General features: G+C 33.4%; 1 protein-coding gene and 2 long non-coding RNA genes across 3 annotated transcripts in view; 2 read left to right on the top strand and 1 right to left on the bottom strand.

Moving 5' to 3' along the window:
• dally (division abnormally delayed protein) overlaps positions 1 to 21,373 on the bottom strand; it is a 284,242-nt gene that overhangs the window by 117,456 nt on the left and 145,413 nt on the right. The window lies entirely within an intron of this gene.
• The window catches only part of LOC141401500 (uncharacterized), a 235,561-nt gene that overhangs the window by 115,689 nt on the left and 98,499 nt on the right, over positions 1 to 21,373 (top strand). The window lies entirely within an intron of this gene.
• LOC141401501 (uncharacterized) lies at positions 1,810 to 6,980 on the top strand. Its single transcript, XR_012412389.1, has 2 exons — positions 1,810 to 2,461; positions 4,484 to 6,980. It is a non-coding gene; the product is annotated as an uncharacterized lncRNA (long non-coding RNA).

The raw sequence follows: 21,373 nt of genomic DNA, 5'->3' as shown, positions 1-21,373 counted from the left end.
CCTAAAATTTTAAAAGACAAAATAAATACATTTGAAGTCTTTTGAAACATTTATTTCAAATTGAAAGTTAATTGTAAGAAGTTCCTCCTTTTACTTTTTACTAACAAATATATCTATTGAAAAATAATCAGTCGTCTTAGTCAAAATCGGTATTCCCTTAGCGTGTGAAAAAAATATCAACGGCAAGAGTATTGAACGAAAATATCGGAATCCGCAACTTCGAGTAAATTGTTCTCTCCTTTAATTAAAAAAATATAATTTTAGTTAGTGAGAATACGTCCGTATGTGGTTTTTGATTTCTCATTAACTGTAGAAGCTATTTTTTAACATCATTAAAAAAAGAGAGAAGAGATAGAAAAAGTCCCTAAAGGAATATAATAGTAACAAATTTTAATTTTTGTCTTAAAATGGTCACCGTAACGTATGAATAACGTCAACACTAATACGAACCTATGTTTATACTACACAATTTTTGGGAAACTTTTCGAAGAACTTTGACTGGCATTATTTTTTTAATTTTCCACGGGCTATTTAAAGACTGACATACGTTATGTCTTCATCTTCCGAGGCCGTAAATGTTAGATTACTGAAACTTTTCGGAAAAATACTTTAAAGCTTTCAAAGTTGTATTTTTCTGTTTTTTTTTTCAGAATTTGTAAGACCCAATTTACATTAGACTTAGTTTACTTGCGGCAAGTTTCAGTTTGTAGGAGAGACACGTAAGGGGTATGGAAGTGGAAAAAAATTGTTCGTGCCGACAATTTTCAGGCAATTCCTTTTATATTTTTCGTTTTTGACATTATTTTCATTGTTTTGAAAACAAAACTTGCCGATACAGAATTGCCTGTATAAACGCAAGAGGCAAGTTTAAAAGAGAACGAGAAAAATTGCCGCAAGAAAAATCGTTTAATGTCAATTAGGACTAAGGGCCTCTACATTAAGGCTTTTAGAGATGTATTTTTCTGAAATTCTTGTTGGACTATCAATAGGCCTTTGACGTGCGTATAAGAAACGTCAATACTCACACAGTCCAGTTCCTCAATCAAATATAGTTTAATGTAGCTTTTGGATTATTTAAAAGGTATTTGGGGGAATTTTTCAAACGTTTGAGAGAATTTTTGAAGACTTATGGAAAAATATTTGGCGTATTCAAGCGAGTAGTTTTTACAAATTTATGGGAGAATCTATGGAGGTATTCAAGAGGGGATTTTGAAACACTTTTAGGAGAAATCTTTGGGGTATGTATTGGAGAATATTTGAAAGTATTTAGGCATGGTTTTGTTAAGATTTTTGAAAGAATCTTTGAAGGTATCCAAGCGTGGGTTTAAAAAAAGAAATAAAAACTTAGACATTGAACCAAGTTTTGTTTAAAGATTATTGGGAGAATATTCTTCAAGGGAAGATTTTTAAAGACGTACAATTTTTGAACGTGTTCGAGCGAGGAATTTTTGAGGATCCATGAGATAATTTTTAATGTATTCAGGAGTCGTTTATAAGATAATCATCGAAGGTATTTAATCGTGGATTTCTTTGAAGATTTAGTGAAGAATCTTTGGAGAAATCAATGCTCATTTGTGTATGATTTATGGGAAAGCTTTAAGAGATACCAATGTGGGAATTTTTTAAGGTACATATGTATATGAGGGAATATTTAAGAGACTTCAAGGGTGGGTATCACCACAAATGTTTTTGGCCAAAAAAGAGTTCAGTAAACACAATAAGGATAGCTTTTTACAGCCTTAAGTAAAGTAATTAACCACAACACTTATTTATAATTAACGTCAACATATATTGTACCAATTTCAGGGGTTTCTTGTTTTTTTTCTTTTTTTATCGAAATAAGAGTTTCCACTGGTATGGAAAGATGGGGATGACATCTAGTGATTTTTGGAGGTACAGATAGCATTATTAAGTCTACAGATTCGTTCTATCCATCTCAGATGAGCCATAGTGTACTTGAAGAGGGTTTCTGAGTGAGTGGCGTATGAGTAACGACAGTACTTATAGAACACTTTGGACAATTGCAGTTTTTGTTTCTTTTTATCCACCGATGTGGAGAGATACATAGTAAAGAGTTTTTGCGGCACAGACAGCATTAGTAAATCTACTTGATTGCTCAGATTAGCCACAATGGACTAAGAGGCTTATGGATGGAAATTATGTGGAATTTCCAAAATGTTCTTGTTAAATATGTGAAGGCCTTGAAATGTGGACTTGTTGATAATATAATTCATCTTCGAACTTAATGTAAGCTTGAAAAAAATATTACAATATATAACGTGTCCATCAAGTAGCCAGGGAGACAAAACTAGGTCGACTCTACATTGTCTAAAATAGATTTGGTCTTAACATACTTTGGGTCTAAACCATTATTTCTATGAGACACATTCCTGAGCGTATGAAAGTTGTTCACGTACTAGATTCTTGCAGATCTTTGTTTTAAATTCCTACCTTGAAAATTGTTAATTACACTGTGCAGCAGCATTTTTGGGGGGTGGAAAATTTCTTTTGAATATGAAAGCCCTTGATGAGTATACTACGAACCCAAAAGGAAATTTTCGCCATAGGTCAAGTTTCTGAGATATCGCGCGATGAAATTTTTGATTTTTTCCCTATAATACTTGGGAAAATAGCTCCATATCTCTGTTTGGCGTTGTTGTAGCTTCGTTTTGAGGTGACATGTCTTCAGTGAAATCGATTGGCGAATCTTTTTGTAGAACATTACATTCTTCTAACTCAATGCCTTTCATGTCCTTTTCGTCCTTTATTTCTTGAACCGTAGTGAAAGTACCACAAGATGAGATTTTTCAGCATCCAAATATTCTACAAAAATGTTGCTCAGAAGATTTTAGGTACGGTTCCCTTTGACAACTAATCGATTTTGTCCCGTTTTCATTGTCCTTTTTGACATTTAATCGGTTTTGGTTCAGAAATAAACTATGTTTTGTTTTTCTGTATATTCGTCATTGGGTATTTATTGGTATGTACACATAACTATTGGTTATTGCTTATGTAGACATCTGGGGTGCTTCTGAAATATTTACCACTAATAGCTATTGTAATGATGAACACGTTAATAACAAATTTTCTTGGAGGATAGATCCGGTTATCTCAATTTTGGAACCGGATATTCCGACATTAAAACCGATTTTTGAACCGGTTTTAAGTAACCGATTAAACTTATATGTATACCGTTAAAAAGCTTATAGAGTTGTCAATCAAATTAAATTAATTCGCTTCTGAAAACTTTGTTAGTTGCAATTCTAGAACAAAAAAACCGTTTTCTTAAACCGTTTTTTAGGAAAAATATCAATACGCGCAAATATGAAGATCAAAGGCTGGGGGGCGAACAATTCTTTTTGGCTATGAAAGTCGATGAAGGTAATATTACGAACCCGGAAGGGCAGTTATGCCGTAGGTCAAACTTCTGAGTTATTGCGTGATCAAATTTGGATAGGTTTTTTGTCATGTAGGTATGTATAGTTTGTCAAGAAAGAATTCATTTCGCTATAACTCAGAAGTTTGACCTACGGCATAACTGCCCTTCCGGGTTCGTAATATTACCTTCATCGACTTTCATCGCCAAAAAGAATTGTTCGCCCCCCAGCCTTTGATCTTCATATTTGCGCGTATTGATATTTTTCCTAAAAAACGGTTTAAGAAAACGGTTTTTTGTTCTAGAATTGCAACTAACAAAGTTTTCAGAAGCGAATTAATTTAATTTGATTGACAACTATATAAGCTTTTTAACGGTATACATATAAGTTTAATCGGTTACTTAAAACCGGTTCAAAAATCGGTTTTAATGTCGGAATATCCGGTTCCAAAATTGAGATAACCGGATCTATCCTCCAAGAAAATTTGTTATTAACGTGTTCATCATTACAATAGCTATTAGTGGTAAATATTTCAGAAGAACCCCAGATGTCTACATAAGCAATAACCAATAGTTATGTGTACATACCAATAAATACCCAATGACGAATATACAGAAAAACAAAACATAGTTTATTTCTGAACCAAAACCGATTAAATGTCAAAAAGGACAATGAAAACGGGACAAAATCGATTAGTTGTCAAAGGGAACCGTACCTAAAATCTTCTGAGCAACATTTTTGTAGAATATTTGGATGCTGAAAAATCTCATCTTGTGGTACTTTCGTTACGGTTCAATAAATAAAGGACGAAAAGGACATGAAAGGCATTGAGTTAGAAGAATGTAATGTTCTACAAAAAGATTCGCCAATCGATTTCACTGAAGACATGTCACCACAAAACGAAGCTACAACAACGCCAAACAGAGATATGGAGCTATTTTCCCAAGTATTATAGGGAAAAAATCAAAAACTTCATCGCGCGATATCTCAGAAACTTGACCTATGGCGAAAATTTCCTTTTGGGTTCCTAGTATACTCATCAAGGGCTTTCATATTCAAAAGAAATTTTCCACCCCCCAGACTTTGAGTTCCATTTTGTGTCACAGTGTTATTTATTTCCATATTTTCCATGACAAAGGAAAAACCATAACCCCTTTGAAATATAACCTTTAAAGTGAATTAACTAATTTGACCCTTTATTCTAATAAAATCATTCTTCACTAAGGCAAAAACAACAATTGTTATGATGGTCTTGCAAACAGCATACAAGCAAACATAAAATTTTCCATATGCCCACAAAGTGTTCTCTATGCTGCTGAGAATGAACAGATTTTGACTAAAGCTTCTTTTAAAATCCCTGTTGTGTGTAGAGAGGAGTACGAGTAGGAATCCCATTATATCGCATCATTGGTTGGGAACTCTTGCTTGGTTGCTCCTTCTAACTCTAACAGACTATGAGTAATAGAGACTACGTTGAGTCTTGTGCTTAGCTTACAACATGTAGAGTTACAACAAATGAACGAACGAATGAATGGATAACTGGGAATATATGTATCTGAAGATTTAGAAAAGTTGATGTTGTTGTGTTTGTAGTTGTAGTTGTTGTTCTTCTTTGTACTGTTCTTGTTAGCATGTTGTGTTTGTTTGTTGTAAATCTTTATGATAAATTACCGTAACGAGTAGAACTTGAAACAAACATTGTATGCCACAGAGTGTATCTATTTGGCTTTAAGGTTATGTGGTGGTTCTTTTTTTGCTGTACATGATATTTCATTATATTCTGATGCTATTAGAAGGGGACGAGATAGAGAAAACAGTTGGGATTTTGAAAAGAACAACAAAAAAATGTTGATTACATTCATTTTAGAGTTCTGGATTTGACATTATGAATGGGCAACTCTGTTTTGGGGAATTCAAAATATATAGCATACTTTTAGGAACGTTAAATATTCTCAAGGGCTGTATATTTTAAGGTTGTCCAATTTAAGGAAAAGCCTTATAATTACAAATATCCAAATTCCGCAAAGCTAGTTTAAATACATTTTTAGAAAACAGAGAGGAACCCTAAACATTTTGGGAATACAGTTATATGGCAGCTACATCATAACTTGGAATCCTGGTAGTTCTCCACCCAATAAAATGTATAAAAATAACATTTCATGGGCATGGTTTTAACTATTTAATTAACCACAACTGTGAACATTTACAAATCTCTACATTTTTTGTGAGATAGACCAACATTCATGTGAGCGCATGCAGACAAGCCGAGGGCATCTGATTACATATGGAATTTCTAGTAAAGCACCAAACATCCACATGCAAATATAAAACATACGGATGCAGCAGTACAAAAACCAATGCAAGTTTAACAAATTCTAATTTGTTGTTGTTTTTTGGATTCTTCCTCTTGTGACTGTTGTCACAATCATTGTTCGTTGCTGTTGCCGTTGTCGGTCGTCATTGTAGAAGTTCTGTTGTTGTTATTTCGTTAACTTTGGAACAGATAACGAACCCACCAACTACTACTAACTTGTCAAGTGATATGGCTACGACTTTTTTGAGTTTCTCCAACTTCAAAACTCTCAACGACCAGAAGAATTGTTGCATGTGACATGGACCAGTGGTTGAGTTGCTTGGCTCTTTTTTTCATTCTAATGCAATCTATTCATTATTTTGTAAAGACTTGAAGACAAATTTACATAAGGGTGAGTGCACTTAGTTGTGCCGCTTTAATAAAATATTGAAGAGAGTTCTTGTTATTTGTTCTTGTTATTCTTGTATAACAAAAAATTACACACACACATTGTTAGTTTATTACAAAATAGTTTTCTTCTAACTTTGCCCCTAAAGAATAGCCCATAAACGGTAGTACAAATATAGAGCAAGCAGAATGAAAAGAAAAAATATTTTGATACATATCTAACAAAAACTCGTGTTGATGAAAATGACTTTTCTACCACAACAGCTTCGTTTTATTTAAAACTACAACCAAGCTATTGGAGCACACAAATTGCCAGCTTATATTGCAAACTGTAGAGAAGTTGGTGTTGCAAATGTTGTAGCATGACAACGATAAAATAACTTCAAACAAACAATAGTGCTAGACAAAACAAAATAAAAAACAAAACAACTTTAAAGTGGCCTTAGTTTGTTTTGTTTCATTTACAGCAAAACAAAAAAGCAAACCTTTATCAATTTTCTCTTTACCATGTACTTGTTGTTGGGAAAACTATTTGTTTTTCATTTAGTTTATTATTTCTGTTTTAAGAATTGTCTCCATGGTCTAGTTTTGTCCATTTGTTTGTAGTTTATTTTATTTGTGGTTATTTGCCTTTTCTCCTAGAGCTTGTTATGTACAGAGTTGTGTAAATTACAATAGTTGTTCTTTTTACTGTTGGGTTTATGGAATTTAGTATGACAAAAATATTAATTGGACTAATACTAATTGAAATAGAATTAGAATATTGCGCATACACAACTTATATATGTAGCAAAGTGTGGATGTTACATTTAGTAACATACTCATATGTAGAATTGTTACAGTAAGAGGTTCTCCCACAAGTGGCATCATCTTAAATGTCAATACTTTTTAGCTACCAAATAAACAATTTAACATTCACTAGTTATAAATTTAACAATGTGTAGTGCATACTTTTAGGATGTTATAATAAAGTAACATATGCCGCATGTTCCAAGTAAGAGTTTCTCCCACAGTGGAACCATATTAAATGGAAATTTAATATACACAAGGGTGGTGCATACGTTATAATAATAAAGTAACATATGTATTTTATAATATAGTAACATATGTAGAATGATCAAAATTACAGCTTCTTCAGCAAATAACATTATATTAAATGACGAAACTCTTTAACTACTTGCTTACTCTGTAATTCAATCACAGTAATGTTCTTTTTTTGACATTTAAACCCGAATCAGAGCTGTTCTTGATCCGGGACGAGTTTATTGGGTCATGTATATGTAGTTATTTTCCAAACAGTTCAATAAATATTCTATCATATAGAGCAACGTATTCGAACCAATATTTGTTACTTCCCAGCCATGTTAAAATAAGTTATGGTAAATGAATACACTATATGAATTGAAAATGGTCCAAACTTTGATGCTTGTAGGTTTGAGAACAGATTTTTGAAACACTTCATAATTGCTTATCCTTATCAAAAAAAAAAAAAAAAAAAAAAAAAATCAAAATTGACTACTAATTATTCTAGACTTACAAATTTATTCCATGGACGTATAATTGAAACATACCTGCAAATAAAAAAAAAGCATTTAAGTACAATTAGGGAATATATTGACAAAAATGTTTGAAGAAAAATAGTTTCCAATGAAATATATATGTTTAAAAATTTGAAAACTTATTACTGTTATTATTCGTTTTAAAACAAAAGTTAAAGTTACCATTCATTTAACAACTTGTCATGCATTTTCTATTTATGATTCCATTCTGGTTGTTTAAATATTTCATTAAGGCAAAAACAATGATTGGCATCGACTTTTCTATCCTCAGCCATATAGTTAATGTGCGTAGTGTAAGCTCGAAAATGTAGATAATTTAAATAATGGTTGTAAACCTCCAGGTATACACGTTAAGACTTCAGACGTGTCAGAAAATCGGTCATTAAGTTCGACTCCAACGAGAAATTAATTAAAATTAATATTAAAACTATCTTCGCCCTAGGCATAGGCAAAATGTTCAAATAAATAAAAATCAGCTTGAGTCTGGCTGGGGTTTGAACCCATGTTCTTGAAAAACATATGAAAAATGTGTTATCACGGCGTGTTAGCGTTCAGAGCCAAACTCATAACTTCCAAAGGCTGAGCTAAGGGTTTGTCATGGAAGCCATACAGGTTTAATGGGCAAATATCCATCTCTGTAAAAGGAATTGCATTTGAAAAAATAAGTTCGAAGCCACTCCACAGCCGATATATCTGATGAGCTGCTACCAACATCGAAACCGTGGTAGTTTTGTGGGTTCGAATCTTCAGCTTTAATTGTTTACTTGCAAAAAATCTTCGATCATTAATCTCCAAAGAGAAATAAATTAAAATTTTTCAATTCGATTGTTCACGGATCCATTTTTAATTTTTTACCGTAGTAGTCCTAATTATAACGATATATTTTAACGAATCTAATTGGTAGATTTAAGTTAATTTATGAATTTTCATTAATGTTTGTTTTGTTTATTGTTGAAGATTCAATCTCATTTAATTGCTTGAGTTGGAGTATTCCCCCAATGGCTCAACTTCATTTATTTCCCTCTATTGCAGCGAGTAATGTTTTTCAAAACGAACTGACAGGGTTGCAAAATTTTACTAATCGCTACCAATATCATGATTTTATCCCGGCGAAGGGAATTATCAATTGGCTTCTCAGTTTTTGAACTGATGCCTTTTTAGCGAAAATCCGAACTCTTTAAGTGTCTAGTATTCCCATATGAATGAGAATTAGAGTTGTGCTTTCTAGTTCGTTTAGCTGATCGATCTTTTTAGTTCAGGTCTTTTGATTGAACTAGTTCGTTCTTTAAGTTCAGTAGTTCAGTTCGTCGTTCAGCAAGCACTTTGCAATAAAACTCTCTAAAGTGTTGCATATTACCATATAGTTGACCGAAGATCCCATAAACTGTTGATAATGAATTGGGAGAGTGTTTTCCTCGTTGGTCGCAGGACAGTGTGACACAAGTTCTATTAATTTTTTTGAATTCTGGCTCATCAACTATGTGTAGCGCATAATGACCTTTTGCTACCACTTTCCCTATCAATTTCTTCAAGCTTTTTCATAGGAGGCGGTCTCCGGATGTTGAGAGCTTGTACTTGGCAATTCTACTCCAACCGCGTCAGATTCCAAGTTCAGAGTCCTGTGTGTTTGCTGCCGTTTCAAGAGGCGGTCACTGCCTTTTCACCACCAAAGGAATATGATGATGTTTTGTCTTCATGTGTATACTTAAACTGCCAATGTACCCTCCAGCAGTACTCAAGGATGTGGGGCAATACTTGCATGTCGCTCTTTTAGAATCATTTTCCTTAAAATATATTTTCTGTTTTCAGACATATTACTTTCAATAACAAATTTGCACTCTTCGATTGAGAAAAACTAGAAAAAGGTAATTGTTACACCCTGCGTTTACACATGACAGGACAGTTGAGTACATGTATTAATTGTCAAAAACCCAAAACTTGCCTGTGTGATGTAGGCGTCTAGACGACTGCAAAAACAGTTGTCAAATTATGAATGAAAATCTTCGATTTCTTTTTGTTTTCCGTTCACATATTTTGTTTTTGTTCATGTTCTTTTGTTTTCAACAAATTTCAATTATTATCTCACTTGTTTTACAAAAATGTCAAAAATTTGTTAACCCTATTTTCTGTGAAAAAATTATGGACAGCTGACAAATGTATGTATGTGTTAGTAAATCAGAGTTTGAAGACAAATTGTATGGTGCAAACGCCGGTTGCAACAACTGACATTTCTTTCGTTCTTTTACTGAACTACTGAACTATAAAGAACGACTTCGAGTGATCTAGTTCAGTCGTTCTTTGAGGTGAGTCGTTCAATTGAACTAGTTCGTTCGCGAACTACACAACTCTAATGAGAATCTCACTCACTTTTCGGCTTTTCCAAAGAAACACCAAAATCAAAATATTCTGCAACTTGTCAGCACGTATCAACAAAGAATTCATCGAATTCTGTGAGTTGAAAAGAACATCAACACAGTTGCCTGTGAGGTTGTTGTTGGAATTTTGTTTTTAACAAAGTTCCCCTGCGCGTGCCTCCGCTGTTTTTTTGTTTGTTTTGTTTATTGTTGAAGATTCAATCTCATTTGATTGCTTGAGTTGGAGTATTCCCCCAATGGCTCAACTTCATTAAAAAAACCATTACTCTCTGTAATAGAGGGTAATAAATGAAGATGAGCCATTGGGGGAATACTCCAACTCAAGCAATCAAATTTTCATTAATTTAAGAATTTTAATTTGTAACGTAAATTTTTATTAGCATTTACTTGAATCAATTTATTTGAATCAATTTTACAACAACAACTACTATTTTCCATGTTTATTTTATTTTATTTTATTTTATTTTATTTTATTTAAATTATTTATTTACGTTGTGAAGTCATTCATAATTACCTCTTCTATTCTCTCGTATTATCTCTGCCCCATTTGTTCGCTACATTTGTATATGTGCATCAGCGAATGGATGTGCCCAGCAAACTAAATGTCGGATGTCCGACACGTTGGAACAATTTCGTAAGATAAATCGTTCAGATTACGTTCCGATTACTACCCGATTTGGAGGGGAAATCGTTTAGATTTTGTACCGATTTTGGGGCAAATTTCGAAAATATATTTCCCTTCCGAATTTCCCAAGGATTATCTTCCGGTTTCGTGGCGAAATCTATCCGATATCTCGCCGACTTTTGGTTCCGAAATTTTGTCTTCCACCTCAAACAACATTCGTTAAGAAATCGTTACGATTTCGTATCCGACATAGGACGTGCATTCGTATTTTCTTTCGATTTCGTTACGATGTCGGTACGATTGGTTTCCTGGGTGGTTTCAATTCGTTTGAACTTTTTAGAACATCCTAGATTGAGGATTCGAGAACATTATATGTTTCAGCGAGCGAATATAAATACGGAAGAATTGGTGAGTGAATTGTTAATCATACTGCAAACTAAAATAAAGAGTTGGATTTAGTAAAGTAAAGTTGTGTACGAATAAGAGAAGCGAGGTCAATAAATCTTTGTAGGATTCGTAAATTAAAGAAACAGCGTTTTATTTGGTACAAATCATGTCGAGGAATGAAGCAATGGACCTGAAATATCTCAAGATCGCGACAACATTCAAAGGAATGACATTATTCGGGCCAAACTTTACTAGTCTTAATATATTTTCACACTTTGATACGTCAAAAAATGAGCCTCATCGAAATAGTGGTTTTAGACCGACCCCAAGTATGTATGAACAAAATTCGTTTTAGACGTTTATGTGTTTTGTCATCAAAAGTAACTATGTGTATGTATGTGTTGTGCTCTACCATCTACACTAACAAAATTCCCTGGACCACAATGTGAGGGTTATAATTTTCTGAATGTTCTAAATACGTTATCAATTTCGTAAATTAAAACTGGCAATAATTCATACCTCGAGAGTTCCATGAAAATAGAATTTTTTAAATAAAAATTAGTGGGAAATTTGTTCCCCCAATTAATAAATTAAATGTTGATTATTAGAATTATGATTCGTTTGAAAGAATCAACACAAGATTTAATTACTCAATACAATTTATATATGTCAAGAGGTCTTTTGATGCTACTCAAATACAAAAAATATAGAAAATATAAAAAAAAATTGGCAAATGTTAAAAAATTAAGACAGGCAATTTTTGTTTATTTGTATTCTCGGTTCGGCTTTAGTTTTTTTCTATGTTGTTTCTGTATGGTTCTTTGATGCCAATTAATTCATTATTATTATTAGTTTATTTGAAATCATTGTTGAATAATTAATTGAGGACCTTATGGTGCCAAACAGCATGGCACGCTTCACTAAATAAAAACATTGATTGTCTAAAAAAGGCAAATTATGTTTTTGGGGTTTTATGTCGTTGTTATTGTTTTTTTTGCATATTTTAATTTATTTGTACTTTTGATATTTTGGATATTTAATTATGTCTTTATTTGTTAATATGTTTTTTTTAACTATTGATGTTCAGTTATGTTTTTTAATTGGCAAATAATATATAGATTTTTGGCTTTGAGAAGTTTGTGGCTTCTGAATATGTTTAAATATATATAATTAAATTTTGGTTAATGTTTGGCAATTTCCAAAGTTTCTGGAATTATGACTTAGTAAATAAAAAAATAAAAATAAATAAAAAATGGTTCAACTTTTTTGTAATTATTACCGCAGCACAGAAAAGTTTTTTCCTAGTCAAACTTTTTAAATTTGTAAGAATAAAAATATTTTCATAATTTTTATTTGTTCGACAGATAACACATTCAGCTTTCCGAAACAACAAAAGCGATCAAATTCGGTCTAGTAGTTGCAGAGGAATTCAAGTTTAAAGTTAATATGATGAGTTTTTTTCATATTTTGCATTAAAAAGTGTTTTTGAGTTTTTCACATGCTCCAATCTATTAAAAAGGTAAAGCACCAATAAAAAAATAATAAAGATACAAATTTTTTTTTAGTATTTTTAAAAAATTTAAAATTTTTTCAAAAGTTAAAAAAACACTCTCTGGGTTTTCATAAAACTCACATAAAACCTCAAACCCATGTAATTTCAATAAATTAAAAAAATGTTAAACGGACGGAACGGGTACAAATGTATATATGGGCTAAAAGAGAACCCTCTCAGCCATCATTCTGCGAAAACCAAACTTTCTGCCATGCTGTTCCCTAGAAGTTCTAGTTCCAAAGTTCTACTTTGGAAATTCACTAAAATTTAGTACTTGAGGAAAATCAAAATAGCTCACTTCGTGTAAATGCTACGGTAATTTATAACAATAATTTATAACAATTAATTGGAATACAAGAAAAAGAAATTAGATGCATACGCAATTTATATTGGAACCAAACTGCAAGAATTGAAATAAATGGTGATCTGACTGACGAAATTCCCATATCAAAAGGAGTCAGGCAAGGATGCATACTATCGCCGCTTCTTTTTAATATATACTCCCAAAAGATATTTAATGAGTCAATTGAAGGAGAACGTATTGGAATAAGAGTTATGGGTAAAATTATAAATAATATACGCTATGCTGATGATTCCACAATTATTGCTAGCAGTATATCTGGGCTGCAACAACTCCTAGACAAACTCACGTACGTAAGCGAATCATATGGCCTCAAAATAAATATAAAGAAGACAAAATATATGATTGTAAGTCGAAAATATGTCAGTTGTGAAACGTCATTAAATATCAAAAACGAAAACATCGAACGCGTAAAATCTTTTACATACCTCGGCGTTTTAATTAACGACCAGTGGAACACATCAAACGAAATTAAGCGTCGAGTGGAGATGGCCAGAAATGCCTTTTTTAAATACAAAAAAACACTTACAAACCATGAAATTGGTCTCAAAACGAAGGCAAGATTTGTCAAATGCTACATTTGGTCTATACTACTATATGCAGTAGAAACCTGGACCCTAAAAAGTGCAGATGAGAAAAAAATTGAAGCATTTGAAATGTGGGTATACCGAAGAATACTGAAGATACCCTATACATCGCATATTACGAATCAGGAAATTCTAAGACGAATGAACCTTGATAGACAACTTTTACGCACCGCAAAATCAAGGAAAATCGCATACCTGGGGCACCTGATGAGGAACCATAAATATAAATTTATACAAGCCATTATTAAATGTAATATAGAAGGACACAGAACAAGAGGCAGAAGAGAGACGTACTGGTTAAGGAACATCCAAGAATGGACAGGATACTGGGATGAAACGAATCTAATATATGCTGCGAAGAATCGAGAGCTGTCAATAATTTCATAACATAAAACATTAAAATATATTAATTTGTAATACATATAATATTGTATGATCGCTTATATCCGAATAACGGATCCGCAAATAAAGAAGAAGAAGATAACAATTAATGAAGACAACAATCCTACCTATCTAACAAAACTATAATGAACACAATATCTATTATAGTTTCTGAGAAATAGCTATTTCTCTCTTCAGAAATTTGCAGAAATTACATATTTCACAAAATTGGGAACAATTGTCGTCTTTAGGACGCCACCCGCAAAATTTCCAATATTTTGGTTTCCTAATTTTATTATGATTACTATCGAATATCATAGAAATTAACAAGTGGTGATAAAAAAGGGGTTTTGTCCAAAAAATCGATTTGCGATGCGCCGCACAGTGGTTCAGAATGGTTTTTTCCTGGTCAAAATTCTGTAACTTTTGAACGAATTATAGGCAGCCAAATTTGGTCTGGTAGTCGCAGAGAAATTCAAGGTCAAAGTTAAACTTTTGAGTTTTTTACACTATTTTTCATCAAAATTTGAGTGTTCATGTGGTTTTTATATCTTCCTATGTATTAAAGATGGTCAAACAACAACAAATTGACAATAAAATTACAAAAAAAAAAACTAAAAAAAAATTTCGAAAAATTTTTTTTTTTAAAAAATTTTAAAAAAAAATTTTTGCAAAAAAATTTTAATTTTTTAAAAAATGAAAAAAAAAAATACTCCTTCTGATTTTATACAACTTATATAACTCGTATAAAAACTCATATACTCAAAAAAATTTTAATTGGTATCAAAAAGCTGTAATTCAAAGGGAAACAGTATAGGAAAACACAATTTTACCCATGTAATTTCAATAAATTGAAAAAAGTGTTAAACGGACGGAACGGCACGGGAACAAAAGTATATATGGACTGAAAGAGGAGACTTTCGGGCATCTTTCTGTGAAAACGAAACTTTGTTCCATGTTGTTCCACAAAAGTTCTAGTCCACTAAATTTGGAATTTCATAAAATTTGGTACCTGAGGAAAAATAAAATAGCTCATGTTGTGTAAATGCTACCGTAATTTACTAGAACGATTTTTAAAGACCACAATCCTACCTATCTTACAAAAAAACAATAAACATAATATCTGTTATAGTTTCCGAGAAATAGCTACATCTTTTTCCAGAAATTTGCAAAAATTACGTACGCCCACACTTTCCAATATTTTGACCTAATTTTGTGGTTTCCTTAGTTTCAATATGTTTACTATCAAATCCCATATAGAAATTTAATATCTTTGACGAAACAAAAATTTGATTTTTGGCCAGGAAAATCGATTCCTGAACCATTGTGTGGCGGTCAGTATTTTTTTTTAAATTAACGAACACTAATCCTGCCACTAGCTTTGTTTTCATAATTTTGCTTTTTGATATATATATATTATTGTCGGCAATAATAAAAAAAATAATTAAAACTAGTGAAAAAGTATTTGCCGACAGAGATATACCCTCAGCCTGTACGAGTTCAAACCTTCATCAACCAAAATCCTATTCCCCAATAATTATGTAGTAGGGAGGTTTCAGATATTGTGATCTTTTTGGACGTAAGCAAATAATGAGGAGTAGATACCTGAAGGAAAGGATCGACATACTCCATTTTGGAAGTAGATCTTATTTTAGGAGTCATTTGAGGTGGTCACCGTATAACTTAAAGGTTTTGGACCAGCATGTCAGGAAGCATGGACTTTCCCCGGAAAAACATAATATCGCTGTAAAAAGGAGCACAAAGAGTTGCAAAGGATCTTCGAACAGATCCTGAACTGCACATAAATAAAAATGTTAAACTTTTGTGGGGGGACACCCTAAGGAGAGGACCTATATGTGCCATTTTTAAAATTAAACTACAATTGGACAACATATTAGGAGATCCAAATTGGTTGCCGCGTCCAAGAGATATCGAACACCATTTTCGTGACAATTTTTAAATATTGGGGGGAAGTACCGGAAGTTGTGGACCTGTATTGCCCATCTTCAAACTGAAACTAAGTTTGGACAAAATATGACGAAGGTCAAATTTTGGACCAAATCGGTTGATCCATTCGAGGGAGAGCACAGCCACTACATATGGTGCCATAGGGGGTTTTACGCCTTTTGGGCCGTTTACTCAAGAAGTACCGACTTGCTTCTGAAAAAACTTTTACTGTAGTAATTGAGGCAATTTTGAACCTTTTTTTGGGGGGGGGGGGGGTACTTGAAGTAGTGTACCGATATGGCTTATCTTCTAACTTTAACTAAGTTCGGACAAAATATTACGAAGACCAAATTTGGGGCCGAATCGGCAGATCCGTTCAAGAGTTATCTTGCGCTCCGACCACTACACATAGGGTTTTTTTGCACCTTTCGGGCTATTTTTTCGGAAGTATGGTTTTGCCCTTGATGAAACTTGTACCGTTGTGTAGGGTGCAGTGAATACAAGTTGTTACAATAAAGATCAAAGCGATTCAAGAGCAGGTCCTAAACTGAACTTTTCCGAAATTTTGTGTGAGACGTACCCGAAGTAGTGGACCGATTGAGTCCATAATTTTCCGAACATTTTCGAACTTTCGAACGGGCAGGTACCGGAAGGAGTGGACCGATATGACCCATCTTCGAACATAAACTAAGTTTGGACAAAATATTACGAAAGCCACCGAATCGGTTGATCCGTTCGAAAGTTATCATGGGCTCCAGCCAGCCAGACAGATGGACGGAAATGGCCAAATCAACTCCAAATTGTCTGAAACGGATTTCGTCCAAACATACTTGGGGTCTGAAACCATTATTTCGATGAGGCACATTTTGCCCGTATGTTTATATACCCTCGCACAGTGACCAAATTTCCGAAAAACCTGGCCAAAAATCAAGGTCAATTTTCACAATAATTGATGAAAATAGGTGTGAGTAAGATCGAGTTGGGCTGTGTACCTTATTATATTACAAAAAGAGAAGACTTTTGTACCAATTTCCATCGAAACATCCTGCACATATTTGCACTTTTCTTTTTTATGTGATATTTTGTCTTGCAGATACATATATACACATTTTCGTTGATTTAGAATGTCAGGGTAACTTCCTGGCATTTCGGTAAAATTTAGGGTTTTGATGTATTCTGGAATTGGCCACTGTGTCTCGTTATCATCATGCTGAGGTTAAAACAATTAAGTTACAGTGTTTTATTTATAAATGCACTTAAAACTAGAAAATATTTTTTCATGATGGAATCTCTCAAATAAAACGCTTGCCGTTTAATATTGTCACAATTTTGAATGCAAATGCAAGCGTTTTATTTCAGAGATTCGATCATGAAAATTTATTTTCTAGTTTTAAGTGCATTTATAAATTATTTTTATTATTTAACTTTTCAGTAATTAAATTTTTTGACCACTAAGATCCTCATAACAAAATTGTGGCCAATTTAGGTCGAAAAATTAAAAATGCCTGAATTCGTGTGGTTCCGTTATATAAGGGCTATACCAAAAACCTGGACTTATGCCCATAATTTTTGGTGGGGAAGTTTCTGTATCATTGGGAACTCCAAATGCCAAGTTTCAGCCAATTCGGGTTGAAAATGAGGATAAAATCCTTAAAATACCTACAATCGGGTGGTGCCGCTATATAGAGGCTATACCAAAACCTCGACCTATGTTCAACATTTCTGGTAAGGAAGTTTCTGTACCATTTCCAAATTACAGCCAAATCGGCCTAAAAATGAAGATATAATCCTTAAAATAGTTTAAATCGGGTGGTACCGCTATGTGGGGGCTACAAAAAATTGACCCATATTGGTTTTGGTTTCATATTCATGTATTGTCATCCAAATATGAAAAGTGTGCAGAGTTATAGTTCGAATGGTGAACTGCAACTGTGTGGAAAATGAGTTACTAGATTTGAACTAAACGGACACCAAAGCAAGTTAAATAAAACTCTGTAAAATAGTTACTTTATTATACGAACTTAATTCTAAACCATTCCTCTGTTTGTGTAATCACAGTTCCATGCTACTATCTTCCCAGCGGCTTTAAATAAATGTAATATGTCATGACTTTACACCAGAGGCTCATTAATTAATCTTAGCCTTGAATGAAATCAATATAAGAACTTTTCATACTTTTACGAAAGCAAACTACTTACTATGTAAATGTCGGTATGTATATGTCTGTATGTATATGTTGTCTAACATATGCATTACATACACATCTATTTACTATTAATTTCCACAAAAACCACAAAATAATATTTGTCTATTTATTTTAGGCGACTTTATCATCAAATTATATAAACAAATAAAATCTGTTTGAACAAATTGCCTGCTAACATAACTAACAGCTGTCATAAGGAAAACTAAGATTAATTAAGACATCAACAATCCAAGTATCCAAGAATATACTCGTACATATTGTGTCAACAAAGTTAATGTGCATTTTGACTTTTACCAAGTAATCCTAATGCTGTCAGAACCACAGCAACACCACCACCACCCTCCCTCCTTTAATTCTGACCATGTGACCGACCAGCTAATATTCAACTTGACAACAGCCAACAAAATGCCAGTAAGTAATTTATTAAAACTTTTAATAGAAAAGTTATATTTGTTGTGACTTAAGTAGTAGTATTTAGCACTTGGTGTTATGCGTGTCTGTTTGTATGTATTTCTTGGTGGGGTGAAGGTTGTTGCCTGGTGTTGGTGAACTTTGATTTTATTACACATCTCCCAGGCTAGTTGACGTCATTGTGTAATTTATTTATTTGTTTGCAAAATGCAATTTAAAATTGTTCTTCCACAATCTCGTTATAGCGGACAGTACTACTCCACACATAATATGTTTGTACAAGTGGGTCAGTCACAGTATCTTTTGTTGTTTTGCACCCTTCTCTCTTTCATTTCATCTATTTCTCTGGCCATTCCTCAGGCCGTTGCCACAAAACGTCCTTGTGATCTTTATTTTCATTTGTGCAATTCCATTACCATTGAAAGTAAAGCACTTTATGCTCCCTTTCTCATCCATTTAGATGTGTAGCTTATACGTCTTTACTTACTTACATTTGTACGCATGGATATTGCAGTGACCCCGTAATTTAATAATGACAATAGAATAATCATAGAATGAGTGCCATAATATGGTTGTGTTCCTGTCTATGATGATGTATGGCGCACAGTGTAGTGAAAGTGGAATAGTTTCTAGAAAATCGAATTTGGATTGGGAATTTCTATTATAGATATGAATTACTAGAATCCAAAAAAAAAAAAATATCCATTAAATTTTAAGGATAAGTCGAAGAACTAGATTAAGACCATAACTTTATAAAAAAAATCTATCAACCTTCTGCCAATCTTTCGAACTGAGCTGGACTGGCGGAGTTATACCATCAGTCACTGATAAAACAAACAAAAAAAAAAATGATCTTCGCCTAAAAAGGCAAAATTTTCAAATAAATAAAATCAGCTGAGCCAGGCTGGGGTTTGAACCCACGTCCTTGAAAAACACAGGAAAAAAGTGTTGTCACGGCGTGTTAGCATTAAGAGCCAAACTCATAACTTTCAAAGGCAGCGCTAACCGTTTGTCATGAAAGCACAACTAAAATGGGAAAATCCTCATTGTTGTTGTAAAAAACAAAACAAAATGCATTTGAAAGAAGAAAAGTTCGAGGACAGCGAAGCCGCTCCACATCCGATATGGCTGAGGAGCCTTTACCGAAGGCGAAACATGCATGTCAAATATATATAAAATATACGAGTTTACTTTAAAATCTGTACGTATCGTAATGTGAGGCTATACAAAATCACTGACATATACCAAACCAAAAGGCCTCGAAATATAAAATTTCGTTAAACTAAGTTTAGAAGAAGTATTGACATGTTTGGTATACATTTCCAAAGAATCTTCGAACAGACCCTAAACTGCACTTAGACACATATATTGAATTTTTGTGCGGGATGTACCCTAAGGAGAGGACCGATATGGGCCATTTTAGAAGTTAAACTAAATTTGGGCAAAATATTAGGAGATCCAAAGTTTGGACCAAATTGGTTACCCCGTTCAAGTGATATCGTGCATAACGTTTTGTGTGGGAGGTACCCGAAGGAGTGGACAAATATACGCACCAAATCAAGAGTTATCTTTCGCACAATTTTCCGAACATTTTTGACCGAATCGGCAGATCCGTTCGAGAGTTGTTTTGCGCTCCAACAACTATACACGGTGTCATAGGGGATCCTATAAAGTATATACACTAATACATCGATTTGCGTTGTTTCGAATTTTGTTAAGCAAAAATAATATATTTTTTTTGATTTGCGCTGCTGAATCGATTTGCGTTATTAAAAACTAATATTTGTGGCTTTGAATTTTGTGAAGAGATTATTATTCAATCATGTGGAAAAATGTGTTTTGATTTGCGCTGATTCGATTTGCGTCGGAACCAATCAATAACGCAAATCGAGGTATTAGTCTGTCCGTTTGTCCGCCCGTCCGTCCGGTTGCTGAAATCAAGATACAGCTCGCAATTTTTAATATAGAGCTTTGTAGTTTGGTATATAAGTTTCTATTACTCCTAGAATGTTTGGTATTGCAAATGGGCTATATCGGTCCACGTTTTGATATAGCCCCCATAGAACGTGCTGAACCGAAATGGATGAAATTTGGTACTTAGTCTTCGTTGAGGATAGAAAACTTTCCCCCAAAAATTTGTCGGTATAGGTCCTTCTTTGGGGGTATAAAACTTACTCCCATAAATTTAACGGTATACTCCTTCATATAGCCCCCATGTTACCTTCCGATTTTCGGTATTTTGAAGGTTGTGGCCACATCAACTCACCGAAATGGCTGAAATTTGGTATTTAGACTTTGTTGGAGATAAAAGCATTTCTGACTGAAATTCGTCGGTATAGCCCCCATAGAACGGTACCACCCGATTTTCGTAATTCTGAAAGTTGTGACGTCAATATCCCACCGAAAGACTGAAATTTTGTTATTTAGTCTTCCATCGGGTTATAAAATATTCCAGAAGAGAATTATCGGTATAATTCCGTTTTCCTATATCCCCATAGAAGCGTACCTCTTGATTTTCAGTATTTTGAAGTTTTTAATGAAATATCGAAAATTTGGTATTTTGTCTTCTTTGAGTCTAAACTACTTTCCGCAAGAAATTTGTAGGTATATATCGACGTTTTGATATAGCCCCAATGGAACGGTACCTCCCGAATTTCTGTATTTTGAAGGTTAGATACATTGTTTCGTCTTCTGCATAAAGGAAAGGTAACTAAGTGTTCCATTTTACTTCAATACAACTCGTGGTGGAGGGTATAACAAGTTCGGTCTGGCCGAATTTAACGCCGTTCTTACTTGTTTCGACTATTTTTTCGTCATACTGTGCCACTTCATGATTACATGAGTTGAAAACAATGCAATTACTATTATATTTTTCCCATTTAGAGATAGTTAAGAGGAGTTCAT

Source organism: Musca autumnalis, unplaced genomic scaffold (assembly GCF_047663935.1).
Source record: "Musca autumnalis isolate F117 unplaced genomic scaffold, ASM4766393v1 scaffold_4, whole genome shotgun sequence".
In the NCBI taxonomy this organism is placed as follows: domain Eukaryota; kingdom Metazoa; phylum Arthropoda; class Insecta; order Diptera; family Muscidae; genus Musca; species Musca autumnalis.
The sequence above is the reverse complement of the archived record's forward strand: the minus strand, read 5'-3'. Positions and strand labels throughout refer to the sequence as shown.